General features: G+C 45.4%; 1 protein-coding gene across 3 annotated transcripts in view; it reads right to left on the bottom strand.

Moving 5' to 3' along the window:
* Positions 1-16,257, bottom strand: part of Pkig (cAMP-dependent protein kinase inhibitor gamma) — a 64,994-nt gene that overhangs the window by 22,639 nt on the left and 26,098 nt on the right. Inside the window, exon 1 of one of the 3 annotated variants that reach the window (XM_034496483.2) lies at positions 7,716-7,868. The exons of the other annotated variants lie outside the window; for them this stretch is intronic. The gene's annotated coding sequence lies outside the window, so the exon portion shown is untranslated. Of the gene's footprint in view, positions 1-7,715; positions 7,869-16,257 lie in introns of those variants that run through there. 3 annotated transcript variants of the gene reach the window in all.

Below are 16,257 nucleotides of genomic sequence, written 5' to 3'. Positions count from 1 at the left end.
TGTGGTGTGTGTGTGTGTGTGTGTGTATGTTTGTTTTATTCTAAGTGAATTATATTTATGTTTACATTAATTTTTTTCTATTCATTTATTTGGCTGTGATACGGTCTCTATACAGACCCCTGGAAATCACTGCCTACACCAGGCCTGCCTCCAAATCAGAGTTCTACCTGCCTCGGGAGTGCTGACATTAAAGGTGTGTACCATGCCATGCCTGGCTTCCTTCTATTTCTTTAATCCCAAGAAAGTTTTTTCCTTGGTGGGGGGGTTGTTTTTAATTTCTTGTTTTGCTACTTTATTATACTTTTAGTTTGATATCTTTTTTGGTTTTTTCTTTTTTATTTTAATGTGTCCCTGTGTGTACACTTCCTGTGTATGTATGTGCATCAATGTTCTGAGACTGAGAGAAAGACAGAGACAGGGAGGGGCTATGATCCTGTCATCCATACACTTTATAGGTCACAATTCAAAAATTTTCAGTAACTGTGGTTGGCCACCATCTTGCCTGGTGACTATATATGTTAAAGAAGCTTTTTTTTTTTTTTTTTTTTTTTTTAAAAAAAAAAAAAAAAGCTCTTAGCCAGAGCCAGACATGGTGATGCACACCTTTAATCTCAGCACTAGGAAGGCAGATGCAGGCAGATCTCTCTGAGTTTGAGGACAGCCTAGTCTACACATCAAGTTCTGGCCAAGCCAGGGCTACACAGTGAGACTCTGTCTCAAAACAAATTAAATAAAAATGTAAAAGGTCACAATATCCCCTTTATATTCCACAACACCATACATCGGCAGTGGGTGCACTGTTTTGACTAGAGGTCAAGAGCAAGAGAGGTGGCAGCCCCTACCCACCCACTCAGATGGTAGCTCTGTCTGGAGACTGCAGCCCAGAACATGGACTGTAACTGGAGGAGAGGGAACATCACAATAAACACTACAGAGACAAACCAACAGAACATCACTGATGACTTTAGACTCCAAGTCCCCCATCCCTATAGTTGGGGTCCCCAATCCAGGCCATTCCCAGAGGGGCCACTGCACTTTGTCAGGAAGGGTTCCTCCCACTCTTCTGAAACATGGGAGACAGGGTGAAGAAGAAAGTGCCTTGGCTGTGGCCGAAGCTTCCAGTTGCTTCCCGCACAAGCGCTGCAAAGCTATAAGCACAGGAACTGGAGGGCGTGAGCGTGTGCTAAGAGAGCAGCTGGGGCTCAGAGTCTCTGCTGGGTCCACTGACTTAGCACTCCACAGCCCCTCCATATATTCTCTTGTACCACTTGGCACATGCCACACAGTAACTGTTCACTCCCCTGATGTCTTCCCTGAATCACAGGGCTTGGGAGGTAGCCCCATTGTGGAGTGTTTGCCTGACATGAACTTGGTTTAAACATTGATGCTTTGTTTAAAACAGACAATACAAACAAACAAAAAACCAACCACCAACAACAACCCAGAAATCGTGGAATTTTGAGCAGGGCCTGGTATCATACACCTATAATTTATAGCATGAAAGAGGAAGAGGAAAGAAGATTAGTAAGAGAACTTCAGCTATCTAGTGAGCTTGAGTCAGTCTGGACTATAAGATCCTGACTCAAAAATAAAGGAGGTGGAGGATAGAACAAAACAAAGGCTGTGTCTGACTCCTCTAGCCAGTGCTTAGCACTGTGGGAATGTGACGACCAGCCCTAACCTGATGGCACTGTGCTATTGCTTGCCCAGGAAGAAACCACTCTATCCCATTCATCGATGACACTTCTTTCCATTTTCCCTGGGTGGTCTAGTTTGTGTGACAATTTATACATGACTCCCCTATGGTGGCTAAGAACTTAAGGTGGTACCCAGCACTCCTTAAATAGCCACTGGCCTTTTTGTCCTGAAATGCATGAGATCCTAGGGGCCTGCAAATGGTGGTGCTGCTGTGAGCTAACTGCTTGCTCTGGCTTTTGTAAACCCACTATTGCTGTGGGACAGGATGAAATGGTCTCTTACTGCTGTATAATGGAGCTGAGAACAACTGAAGGCCATAAAGCAATTTTGTTGCCCAGCTGTGGGTTTCATAGAGCATGAGATAATTGTGATGCCCACCATTATAAACCCTTCCTTTAGTACCCTTTGGCTCTAAGGCTGCCATACTTCAGCGGGCAGAAAGAATAGATTCATTTCATCTAAATTTGAATTGAGTCTAAGTCTTTGGTCTTTACCAGTGGATTCAAACTCCACAACAGCAGGAGAGCCCTCAGCACACATTTACTGAATGGTAGGGGTTGCTCACATCTATGAAGTACACAGAGATGACCTAGAGCCCTGGGACATAAGTGTGCATTAGACACCAGACACTTCCTTTCATTGGGGCTCTGAAGGTCATTATCCTGTCCTAAAGAACCAAATGGAAGCAGTAATTTCGACTATCAGCAAACCTTCTGTGACATGGGGAAAGGCTGGCTTCCTAGAGTGTTAAGTTCTAATCTGTACTTCACAGCTGAGTGCAGCTCTCAGAGAAACCATGCCTTTTAGAGGAAGCCAGGCCAGTGTTAAAGCACTTCCGGGAGGTGGTGAGCACAGCTGCGGGCCATGAGTAATAACTGTTTCCCAGAGTTCCACCTCGGTCTCTGTAGGGATCACTTCTGGCGCCTTTCGCTTGCTCAGCTGAGTGGACTGGGTGTGCTTAGCTTCTCGAGGCTGCAGCAGGCAATAGTCTCTTCCTGCAGCTGCTAAGCCAGGGCCCTCTGTTCCCTCAGGAGAGTAGCACCCGCTTCTTTCTGCCTCCATGCTGAGGGTTAACTTAAAGTTGAACATTTGGTGTCCAGGTGACAGAAAGCAGCCCTGAAAGCTGGTTGTAGAGCCAAGAGTATTCCTGGGGTCTTCACATACACACCACAACTATGAGAGCAGATGTGAAGCCTGTGCATACACCAACACTACCCTGTTGTAAAGCAGCAGTCTAGAGCATGTGGTTTGGTTTTACTTTGTTATTTTGTCATCTTGGTGGTGGTGGTGGTGGTGGTGTGCACACAAGCACACCTCTGCCATGGCATGTATGTGGAGGTCAGAGGGCAACCTTTCAAATCAGTTCTCTCTTTCCACATTAGTTCTGAGAATTGAACTCAGATGGTCAGGCATGTACAGCAAGCTCTTTTACCCACTAAGCCACCCTGCTGGCCTTGTGTTTTGTTTTTTAGTTTGTTGTTTGTTTGCTTGTTTGGGGGACAGGGTCTCACAGCCCAGGTTGACCTGGAACTCACTCTATATAGGCCTGAAGTTCAGGATAGCCTGAAACTCATGGTTATCCTCCTGCCTTAGCTTCTCAAGTGCTAAGACTACAGGTGTGAATTGCCATGCTCAGCTCTAATCTACAGGTGCTACTTTACTGTATTTAATCCACCCCCACAACAGCCTGTGGGATCGATCTGAGTGTGGTCCCAGCTTTGCCCAAAGACAGACAGGCTCTGAAGGCTGAGTGAAGAGCTGCCCAGGGCCTCTAAGCTAAGGAGGGAAGTGGTACTCTTTTCCATCTTCCCAACAAACTCTAGAATGAAAACATAGACAGACTATAGACACCAAACTAGTTCAGGGATCACAGAGGCCCACAGTGGTCAAGGTGCAAGAAAGATGCTGTGAGTCAAATGACTTGGCTAAACCAAGGTAAGTCATTTCTCATGTCACGCATATCCATTCCACAGAGAAAAAGCCCTGCATCTTCTGCGCTTGGAAGCCAAACTGACTTCGCCCAAGAGACTATGGAGACCATGGGAACTGTTGGCTAGTGGACTCTGTCATTTTTTAAAAATAATATATAACTGGTAGATTATTGTTTGCTCTTTCAGACTTCTGACTACATTGACAGCTAAGCTTTCACAGATATTATCTGTTACCTCATTAACTAAACTCAGTTGCTATCAATTAAATGCTTCTTATTTCCTCTTCTTGCTATGCCACTGTCCTAATATCTGAGTTCTTATAAACTCGCCTACCTCTAATAAAACATGCCACTATACGATCTAACAAAGGCTTATCTTAAAGACTGCGGTCGGATTTCTTACACAAGGGCCAGGAGCCAGGCAGCAGACCAGAATGTAGAGTGACTAGGTGGGAAATGAAGCATGTAGCCTAAGTCATAGATTTAGACCAAAACACCATTCTACCTTCTGACTCTTGTACAACACCCCTCTTCAAGTAGAGCAAAACTGAGCCTCAAGGAGGTGATGAGGACAGAACAGCAGCGGGCAGAGCTCCAGGGTGGTGGCAACAGCCTGTTCTCATTCAGCGCTCTACTTCCATCACCTGCTAGCTGGGAGAGTCACTTGCCATCTCTCACATTAAAAGGGATCAGCAGAGCTGAGATGTCCAGCTTTGCATGTAACACACGTTTGAGGAAGACAGGAAACCCACACAAGAGCTCAGCACAGAAGTCCCTTCCACAGCCTACCTCTATTCCCAAGATGCCATAAGCTCACCCCCAAGATGGCACATGTCAAGAAAGCCTTGTAATGGCACTACAGTAGCACAAACAAGAAACTAAAGCCACCTTCACCTTGCATATGAAGAAGACATGCCACCTCCAGTTTCCATGCAGGAACCCAGCAGCCCAAGCCCCACCCTTTCAGAGCAACATGGCCTCACTACCACCTTAGAAAGAGGGATGGCCTCTATCCAGACTCTCCAGCACTTGGGACCAGGCTGGGGGTGAGGCACAGAAGAAAATCCGAGACCCCTCCTGTCCTTGCTACAGGGTAGCTACACCTTAGATGGCACAGCCACTGGGGAAGTCTGCAGCTTTAAGATATGCCAAGGGGCTCTGAGAACTCTCCCTCTACCCTGACCTTACTTTAAAAGAGTTTCCAAACAATACATTCTCCTGAGGATTAGGGGTTCTGATGGCCTTAAAGACAAAGAATTAACAAGACCTGGAACAACAGCTGACTTTCGCTTTTGTTTCCATCCTAGTTGTGGATATCCTTTCTCTACCCAGTGGTGGCCAGGACACTAGGTTAAAAGAAAGGGCACATAGGCAAGTACAGGGATGTTCCCCCTCTTTCTTCGCTCATCTTTCTTGACAACAAAAAACTAAAGTGGTAGGTTTTGTTGAAATGGAATCGTTGAGGCTAGAGAAACAGAGAAACAGCTCAGCAGTTGAGAGGCAGTTAAGATCACCTACCTACCTGTCTTCCAGAGGACCTGATTCAATTCCCAATGCCCACATCAGATAGCTCATACAAACACCTCTAACTCTGGTTCCAGGTGATCCTATCAACGCCCTCTAGGGTACTCAGGGGCTCAGAGTCATACAGGCATGCATACAACAGTTGCATTAGTAAAAATAAATTTAAATGAAAACAGAATTGTCGCCGGGCGGTGGTGGCACACGCCTTTAATCCCAGCACTTGGGAGGCAGAGGCAGGCAGATTTCTGAGTTCGAGGCCAGCCTGGTATACAAAATAAGTTCCAGGACAGCCAGGGCTACACAGAGAAACCCTGTCTTGAAACAAACAAACAAACAAACAACCAGAATTGTCTCTTTCATCTATGTGCCAGACTTTCTACAGATTGCAGATCACCGGGACAGGCTAATGGAGACACAGGAATTAAATAATCATGTACATGGAACTCAGTCGACTTAAGGAAGGAGTTGAGAATATGGAAATATGTGTCTCCTGTGAAGATGGGCAGGGGATTCACAGTAACCATCTACTACAGTGAAGGCTTGGCCACTAAAGCGTGTTGACCAACAGCCATTTTTTTCAAAGCCCTTCCTAAATACACATGCTTGTGGACACCAAAGTTTTCCTTCTTTCAAGCACACCAAATCTGTAGAAAACTGTAAAAATTTACAAGCAACTTAATACTGCCGTGTGTGTATGTGTGTGTGTGTGGGGGGGGTGTATGCATGTTCATGTGTAGGAGGGACGTTCATCTGTATTTGCCTGCCTGTATCACTATGTGCATGAGTATGTAAGGCAGAAGCCAGCCTCAAGGACCTCCTCTATCACACTACCTTCTTCTTTAAGGCAGGGTCTTTCATAAATCTGGAGTTAAGCGGGCTAGCTGCCAGTTGGTGAGTTCTTGGGATCAGTCTGTCTCCATGCCCCCAACTCTGGCATTATTATAAATACACTTACCATTACACCTGACTTTCATAAGCTAGGGATCTGAATTCAGGTCCTCATGCTTTTAGACAAGCAGGTACTTTATCCACTGAACCATGCCTCTTGCCCAGTGTCCTCTTGATTTCCCCCCCTGGCTAGTTTTCAGCCATTTTGGAATACTGAAAACCTAGGGCACTTTGCTCCAAATGCTATATGGCCAGCCTCAAAGAAAAGAAGATATACAAGCTCCTCTGGTTTTGTTCCCTCATTTAGGTACAAATAAGAAAACTCAGATCCAAGTGCATGACATGCTGCCCAAGGCCACATACTTTCCTTGAGTGGCTCTTTACTATATGGTGGCTTTATTTTTGGTGGTGCTGGAGATAGAAACCAGAGAGGCCATGTATACAGTGGCAAATGCGACACCTGGCCTCCACCTATTCGATCCCTGCTTTTTGTCTTCCAAGGCTGGAATATTTCCCTCTTAGCTATACCTTCTCAAATATATCTAACCTGCTTGGCTCAAACCTCTCTGTAACTCAGGTTTCAGGGGATCCTGTGCCCACTTCTGCCTCTGCAGGACCAGGCATGAAGTGATCCAGGCATATCTCTAGAACATACATGCAGAGAAGACACACACATAGACTATATAATAAATACGTCGTTTAAAATATATTAAGTATGTTTAGCCGAGCAGTGGTGGCTCACACCTTTAATCCCAGCACTTGGGAGACAGAGGCAGGCGGATTTCTGAGTTCGAGGCCAGCCTGGTCTACAGAGTGAGTTCCAGGACAGCCGGAGATACACAGAGAAACCCTGTCTCGAAAAAAACAAAAATAAAAAAGTATATTTAACCTGCTAATTGGGGATGGGCCACAGCATGCCATAAACCAACTCTAGCCCCCTAAGGACCTTAGTTGAAACCCACCAAAGGGACCTAGAGGGAACAAGCCCCCCACCCCCAGCCCCAGCACAGAGAGAGTGTTTGGCCTACTGAAAGTCCTGAAAACAGGCTCCAGGAGAAAGCAAGCCTAAGGGCTTACATGTCTGTTTACTTTCTAGACACAAATAACAAAGTTTTAAAAGGAAGCAAGGAAAAGACCACAGAGCCCAGTCTAAAGAACTCTCCTTCAAAGCCTAGAGTTCTCCACACATTTGCTACAATAGATGAGAGATAACATCACAACCTAAGCATTTAACATATTACTAGCACTTGAGAGGTGGAGGCAAGAAGATTAAGGAGTTTTAATATACCAATTTTATATATTTGAGACAAGTCTTTCTAGAATTTGCAAAACTTTTTAAATCAGAATTAAAAAAAAAAAAACCCTTTGTAATCAGAAAACTATTAAAATTTTACAGACAGCAATTGCTAAGGTTAGACTTGGCTTTTTAGCCTGTATGCGGGCAAGGGGTTGCTTTGAAGGTTGCATACAACAGAGACTTCTGAAGCTCTGTGGAGAAAGTCTCCGGGGGGATGGAGCCTGCCTGTGAGAATGAGGCTCACACCCTGCAGCCTTGGACAGCTGCAGGAAAGGCTGTAATGTTGAAGGCAATAGTCCATTCGTGTAAGATAGAAACAGACCCGTTATGGGCAGCAGGCTGGGGTGAGGGAAGGCAAGGCAGTGCAGCTGTACTCACAGGAGCCAAATCTCTCTCCAAAGGCAGAGGTCCCGGGTCAGAAGGGAAGGTGGAACAAGAAGCTGGGGCTCAGAAAGGCAGCGCAGGCAGGGGCAGACAGCTCGCTCCTGCCCTTTCTCTCTCCCTGTGTCTCCTAAATGAAAAGCACTTCGAGGTTTTAGTGGGTGTTTCCCAGCCTCTGGCCAAGTAAGTCTCCATTTGTTGTAATCCAATTCCCAGCCTGATGATGTCAACCACTCAACCCACTTGCTCAGTTTCCACCTCTCTGTCCACAGGAGATCCATTTCCTTTGGACAATGAGCCAGAGGGCTGTAACTACATCCCAGGCCCGTAACATTTGTCAAACATCCTTCCTTCAATTTTCAGTGCTGCGGCCTCGGTGACAAAAGGCTTCCTATGTGGTCGGTCAGTGGCCAGAACTCCCCACATAAATCTCTCTGCTTCTTAGTCACTGGGGAGACTGTGGCTGCCTGTATGCTGCTGTGCTTCCATTCATTTCTTTGGGGTATAATGTGCTAACTAGGCAGAAGCCCTCTCTGTGTCTCCCCATCTCTGCCTCTCCGCCCAGTTCTCCAAAGTGTTTCATTTCTCTAGCTTCCTAGGAGTGTGCTGGGCACAATATATATGTGTCCTTATGTTCTTATGAATACACACAGAAAAGACTGGGACACAACACTGGTCTGTTGCCTGCAGAACTGGCTTCAGGTCTTGGCCCTGCCTCAAGCAAGTCACTGGTCTTTGGTTTCATCAGTAAAATGGTAACATGGGTGTCTGAAATTCCACTGGAAGCCAGTGTGCACAGAGCTTATTATCAAATACATCTTTGGACAGTTTTACCCCAGGCTAACTGCCACATGCCTGAGCAGGAAGAAACTGTGGCCTAAGATGCCTGGCCTTGTAGGCTCCTGGGGACCCCTTTATAGTGGAACTAAAACATTTCTCTGTGAGAAAACTCAAAAGAATTCAGTGAAGGAGTCCCAGAGGGCATAAAACACAACAACAAAAACTACTAGATAAGATAAACAGTAAGAGAATTTAAAGGTCCTTAGGGACAAACCCAGCAACAGCTAGGCTAGATAACAAGAATGTTGCATGTGCAGTGTGCTCCACCAACGGAAGAGGTGACAAACCTTTCGCTCTTGCCTGTGAGAAGCAAGCAGACCTAGGCAGGGACTGTGAGCACCATGAAGAGGCAGAGGCAGAATTTAGGTTCGCCATGACACCTACCCCCACTCCCTAGACCCTAGTCTCCATCTCTCAGTTTTCCTAACTTAAATGAGATGCTAGAGGCTTAATTTTAGGATTATGGAGAAGTGACTGACACAAGGGACAGAGACAGCGCTCAGTACAGACCTAGTCTGCTAGCTCATGGACAGATGCTAGTTCTCACTGTGGTTCATTATCTATCTTGATTCTCACAAAACCCTTAGGAAAATTATTATTACTCTCTTTCCTCACTAAGAAAATGAAACAGACGTTATGTGATTAAAGTTACACAGCTTGGAAACAAAAGGGCCAGAACTAGAAACTGAGGCTCTTAACTCCTAAGTCAGAATGAACATCATACATGTGCCAATGCTGTTCTTAAAACACATCTCACCCAGCTGATAATGGAAGCACTTACCAGGTCAAAGGGTGGGCTTACTAGCTCTGTGACCAAAGTACCAGGTAGTCTTAACTGCCTCAAAAGGGCAGAGCAGACCTGTGTACAAGCGACTTGCATGGTGACAGGAAGTCAGGGCTGGAACTCTGCCGGTCACAACTCTTCATGTAGATGGGGGAGACTGTGGCCCTTTTTAACTTAACAGGAATTTTATTTAGTTCTCAGAAAACTCTGATGTTTATCAGGACTCAAGCAAACAGGCTCTTCCTGGGAGGGTATTTGCCAACCAGAAGGCTTTGGACAAGTTGGTGAACTGTGGTAGAATAAAAATCACCAGCTTGGGAGAGCACGGGAAAGGTGAGCGGTCCAGCAGCTCTGCCTTCCTCCTACTGTGGGTGACCTAGGGGAATCACTCTGTGCCTTGGCTGTTCAAAGGAGGATGCAGTCATAACTTCCCCCAATAAGTTCTTTGTGTATGCTGTATGTGAACACATTTGTGTAGGTGTGTGTATATATGTGTGTACACCTTATTTCTTTTTAGATTTATTTATTTATTTCATGTATTTGAGTATTTGCCTATATACATATATGTGTTCTATGTGTGAGTCTGGTGCCTACATGGATAGGTCAGATGAGGACATAATCCCCCAGAACTGGAGTTTATGGCTGATCGTGAGCCACAGTGAGGGTGCTGAGAACCTAACCCAGGTTCTCTGTAAGAGCAGAAAGTATTCTGACCACTGAGCAATCTCTTCAGCCCCTCCACATTATTTTTTGAGGTAGGGTGTCTTACTGGACCTGGAGCTCACTGATCTGGCTAGGCTGGCAGGCCAAGAAGCTCCAGGGCTCCTCCTGTCTGGGGTAACAGACGTATGCAGCCATACCTCACTTCTATGTGGTTGCATGGCAGGCACTGTACTGAGGCATCTCCCCAGACCCTTCTAGGTTCTTGTGAAGATTAAGTGACTGGCACATATTATAAATACAAAAATATTTGCCAAAACAACAACAAAAACCAGCCAAACAGTAACAACAACAAAGCCCAATGTCTTAATAGTAAAGAAGACATTATTTTCTAATTGTGACTGCTTCATGCTTCTCTTCCCTGGTGATGATTCAGAAAAGGCAGTGATGTGACAAGGTGACAATGCCGAGTAAGAGGAACTGGAAGAAAGGCACTAGACTTCTCCAGAATGTCAGGCTGAGTCCTGCACAAAGGCCCTCTGAGAGCTGCTTTGGGGTTGGGGGTGGGGGGGGACAACTCTGCCTGGAGGGGCTGGAGACTGGCCCATTGTTTAGCTGTGCCTTTATCCCACAAGCACAAGGGGCATCAGGAAATAAGCTTGCATTCTTAAGAAAGTTCACTTTACTGACACCACCCTCTAGCTTGGAACAAAAACAATAACTCATTCACAAAACATTAGTTTCTTCAGCACGTTGCCCCTAACACTTGCCTTGTAGATCTGTGGCAGAATGCATGAAGAGAGAATGCTAACACCTCCAACCTACAGGCATGGCACACTCATGCTGTCTCACAACTGACAACAGTAGAGACACATGTAAACCAGGACACCACAGCCAAGCCCTACACACATGTCATTTCATGTAATCCAAATGTAGATCAGATGGTCAGACAGGGGTTCTCATGAGTTCTCATGAAGAACAGGCATGGCAGGTGGCAGAGGAATGAGCTTCTCAAAAGCCCAGGAAGGAAGCAGCACAAGCTGTGCTCTGTCCCAGGGCTCTCCAGGGCCAGGCGGAGACAGCCCTGATGTGCTCACATCTCATGCCATTGCCTGGGAAGGTCTCTCTGCATACAGCAGTATCAACCCCATGCTGGATGGAGGGGAGAAAAGCGGGTGCAGAACTGAGGGGTTCACACAGCCCTTCACGATGAAGCTGTCCTGCCCTCCCCGGCCTGCAAGGGCTTGGCCTGCCCTCTCAACATCCCCAGTGCTACCTTAGTCTTCTCTCCTCTGAGCGGCCTTTATCTTCAGATGAGTATTACTCCTTTGCTAAAGTCTTAAGGAGAAGATCTGTTTCTGAGTATTATTTTGTATGGATTATGAGATACCTAGTAGCCTAAGAAAAGCCATAAACAGAAACCTTGGCTGGATGTTTATCATATGCAGGTGACAGTCTATATGTCTGTATGCATCAGCTCCCCAATCCCCACAGAGCTGTGAGGAGGCAGCAGGACTGTTCCCTCCATTCACACAGGCCAACTGGGCCATCTGTTCAGTTAGCAATACACTGGTATTTCTTTTTTATTTGTTTGGTACTTGAAGAAAGAATGTCTGTCTGTCTGTCTGTCTGTCTGGGTGTATATGTGTGTGGGGGTGGTGCTGTTGTTTCTCTTAATGTTTAGACTGGGTCTCACTCTGTAGCCCAGACTATCCTGAAACCTGTGGCAACTCTCCTGCCTCAGGCTCCCGAATGTGATTACAGGCATGTGCCACCACAACTGGCCACAGCTATCTTTTAACAGGAATGTAAGCACAAATAGATTCTAGCTATCACTATTCACTTTCTTGATGCACAGAGCTGCTATAAACTGTATGCTGTTTTGTTTGTTTTGAAACCGAGTCTCACTACCTCTGGCTGTCCTTGAAATCACTGTGGAGACCAGGTGGCTTTAAATTCAGTGATCAGCCTGACAGTGCTGGGATTAAAGGCATGCTGAACTATACCCAGTTGTGCATGCTTATTTAAAAAAAAGAAAAAGTGCACCTTGTACAGCCCGAGCCCTGTCAAAGGCAGGCTGCAGATGTAATTTACAGCTCACTTGTTCTTTGTGCCACAAAGCTACAAAGGCTAAGCTTTTTCTAGACAACAGAGAAACATACTGAGATTTGCAACTGTAAGGAGAGCTTCTTGCCATTATCTTTCCAATTATAACAACTTCGTGTGTAAAACAAAAAATGGTAATCTATAGAACAGAGAAAAAAGGGAAGAAAACTATTTGTCAGTCTAGCATGCAGACATAACCAGAGAGCCTCCTAGTGTACAGTGTACATATCTCAAAATCAGGTTTGGAATCAGAAATGTTAATCATATGGGAAGCAGCACAGTCAACCCCACAAGAGTCCCAAGGACACCTTCAGTATATTTGCTAGAACACATAGACCATGCTAGCCCTTGACTTTCCAGGGATCAATCTTCTCACTAGTGGGTGGCTAGTAGGACACATGCTACCACCCCTGGCTTTTTACGTGACTTCTGGGGATTTGAACCCAGGTCTTCACAGTTGGAAAGCAAGCACTTTACTAAGCCATCTGGTAGTATCCTCCCAGAAGGCAAAAGGTTTTCCAGAGGCCGCACAACCTACAAGTTTAGCAGGAGCCGGTCTGACTACCTTGAGTCTTACTTGCCACTGTCACTCTGCCCCGCCCTCTGGTTCTGATTAATCAGATTTCACATTAGATGTCGCTTTCTTGAGGAGGCCTTGTTTGGAGCTACATGAGCTCCATGCTCTTAGCTCATTCCTCTTAGCAGGTACCTGCTGTGTTCGCCTACCATAGTGGATATATCTCTGATATATCCATTCAAGTGCCTCAAGCAGCTCTGGCTGGAAACACACACACACACACACACACACACACACACACGGGAGGGGGAGACAATGGAGAGGGAGACAAAAGGCAGAAAGGATCTTGATTTCAGAACAATCTTGGAAGTTTAACGTGCTAATAATTAGGAATCCCAGAAAAGAAAAGGTAAAAAAGAAGAAGCTAGAAAAGTATCCTTAAAAATTCTAAGAAGTTTCAAGAGATGGAGGAAAATAGTCTTCAAGCTCAAGAAGAGAGGGCTGGTAGCCACTTAATCTTGCTGGGGTCTGAAATCCCACCCTTGGGAAGGTAAGGCAGAAGGATACTGAAGACAACCTGCATTATACAGTGAAACGTTTTTGTTGAAGAGTAATATAGAAATACGGTCTTGGTTAGCTCTGACTAGAAAAGGGAATATGAAAGCCAAATGGAGATCTTTGTTGATAATAAGGGCTGTTAATTATTGCATGTGTGATACTAAACATAAAAAAACTGGGTTTTGTTGTAGCTGTCATTGTTTGTAGGGTTATTTGGTGTGAGGTAGCTCAGTAGTAGAGGGCTTGCCTAGCTGCTGGGATCCAGGCACCATAAATAAACAAACAGGCCATGGTGGAACATAGCTGTAATCCAAGCTTTATGGTAGAGGCGGGAGGATTAGAAATTTAAGTTAGTCTTTAGCTACATGGTGAGTTTGAGCCCAACCTACACTATACAAGACTATATAAAATAAGATTAAAAGGCAAGAGATATTATCATAAATGGTTGCCTCAGAGTGAGAGGGAAACACAGGAGAATGAGGCCTTTCTGAACTCATAGTTTGTTTTGTTTTTTAAGTTGGTCTTGGCCAGGCACGGTGGCATAAAGGTTTAATCCAAGCAGTTTGGAGACAGGAGAATCTTTGTGAGCTCAAGGCCACTTGGTCTACACAAGTTCTAGGCTAGCCAAGGCTACATAATGAAACGCAGTCTCAAAAGCAGCAACAACAAAACTCATCCATTCGTTCAGTTATGTCTTACCTGTATTTAAATTATCTTTTCCTATCAGTTATTACAACCAGCTTTCATTTCAGCAGGTCCTTTTGTGTAACTTCAAGTTAGAATCCTCAGCTACCTAAGGGAGTTAACCATGGCTGTTCTGCACTTTGATATGTGCGCGCTAATTGTTCTAATTGACCTGACAACCCCCCAAGGGCCCAGTCTGACATTATCACACCTCTCCATCACATTCTGCTACTTTGGTAGAATCCAGAAAGTAATGTAAATTTTCTCATCAAGTCCATGAAAACAGCAGAGTCAGGACCATCCTTATTTGAAAAATGAAGAATAAAAAGGTAAGTAAATTGCTCAAGAATTCAGATTCCCTAATCCCTTATCTAGTGCTCTTTCTACCAGACCTTATCTGCCACAACCCTTCACGGGCATTTGACTTGCAGCCACTGTAAATGGATACAGCTGAAGGGAGACAAGAGCAGGCAGAGACAATGGAGAAGAGAGAAACCCCACAACAAAGGAAACAGGGTAACCAACCAGGGAATGTCCTAGGTTGCTCTGTCAGCGTTCTGTATAAGTTTTGAAGGGGCTCTGAAAATGCCAGCAGCCAGAACTTGGCACATATACCAGCTGTTGGTACAGACAGCTCAGAGCTCTTCTGATAACTGGTGCCACTCTTGTTGGTTCCAAAAGGAACAGCCATGCATGCCTCTGCTCTCAAAGACACTGCCTGTGCCTCCTAAATCTGCTTTAGTCCAGCCACGGGGCTCAAGGCTTTTAATTCATGCCAATAATCTTGGCTAGGGCTGGTCTAGATCAGTGGTAAGGTGACAGAGCCCCACAACAGGAGGGGCCAGAGCGAGCCCTGTGAGTGCAGGTAAATGGGCAAACCCCTGATCCAGTCATTTAAGGTTCACAGAAGCTGGCATCTCCACCAGTAGACTGGCAGGATTTGGGTGCAAAGCACCAAGGTGCCGATTCTGCTCCCAGCCTGTTCTGGCATGTGAATAATAGCCAAACAGCAGCTAGGGGAAGAGGCTGTTTACTTGAGTTCAAACTATTTATAGCGTCAGCAATCTGCACATATTTGGATGACAAATCCCTGGGTTTCAAGTGAGTCGAGCTTTGCTCCTGGACAACTTCAACAAACACATTCCCTCCCCACGCCACCCCCGGGCCCCCCAACACGTGTTGCGCTCAGGATGTCTAACTTGAGTTGCTAAAGATTAAGTTGAGCTTCTAAAGATTATAAAAAGAAATCACATTTCAAGAGCATGTGACTTTTAAATCGTCTATCTGTGAGTTTGAAATACTTATTTCCTTTAAGGCTTAGATCATAAATCCCAATCCATACACATTCTTTAATGGTATCTGAAGATCCCATAAACTGCCAACACTATCTGAATGACTATAATCAGCATGCTCTGTGTTGCTATAATGCTGTCGTGCCCAGCTCAAGACCTACACAAAGAACATTTCTTATGACACAGTTTGTGTAGGAGGATAAAGGTTTTCAGAAGTGATCTACAAATATGTAACTATATATACGTGCCAAACAAACAGAAGAAGCATTCCCCACCAACTGCAGAGCAGAAGCAGTCAGTGCAGGATTGCAGAGGCCTCTGCAGCTCACCGCATGCCATATAGGAGAAAGGTGGGCTGCAACACAACATGCAGAACCTCCTGCAGCTTTAACGCATGAACAGCACGGACAATGAGTCCGTTTGGAAAAAATGGTGTATTAGTCAGGGTTGTTAGGGTCACAGAACTTATGGGCAGTCTCTGTATAGTAAGGGACTGTGTTGATGACTCACGGTCTGTAGTCCAACTCCCCAACAATAGTCAGCTGTGAATGGTAGTCCAAGGACCTAACAGTTGCTCAGCCCCACAAGGCAAGCAGGCAAAGAAGAGAGAATCTTCCTTCTTCCAATGTCTTTATGTAGGTCTCCAGCAGAAGGTGTGGCCCAGATTAAAAGTGTGTGATACCATGCCTGGATCTGGGGACTTGCTTTGTCCCAGATGATCTTGAACTCAGAGATCTCCTTGCCTTAGTGTCCTGGGATTCATAGCCACTATGCCTCAAGATCTCCATGCCAAGATCCAGGTCAGAAACTTGTATCTCCCAAACTCAAGATCAGGATCACAGGTGAGCCTTCCAATTCTGGATTGTAGTTCATTCCAGATATAGTCAAGTTGACAACCAGGAATAGTCACTACAACTAGTTACCTCTAAAAGCTGCTTTGTTTTTAGAACTAGGCATTGTCTAACTCTGAAGCAAGAAAAAATGGTTTGCTGTTAGGTCCATAGGCAGGGTGGCTATTTATGTTGGAGGCTTGTGCATCCACCCAAAGGAAACAGCTGATAGTGAGGAGCAGACATCAAGTGTGAGGAGTGATGCTGA

This window comes from Arvicanthis niloticus, chromosome 2 (genome assembly GCF_011762505.2).
Source record: "Arvicanthis niloticus isolate mArvNil1 chromosome 2, mArvNil1.pat.X, whole genome shotgun sequence".
NCBI classification, from domain to species: domain Eukaryota; kingdom Metazoa; phylum Chordata; class Mammalia; order Rodentia; family Muridae; genus Arvicanthis; species Arvicanthis niloticus.
This window is presented reverse-complemented; position numbering and strand designations above follow the sequence as displayed.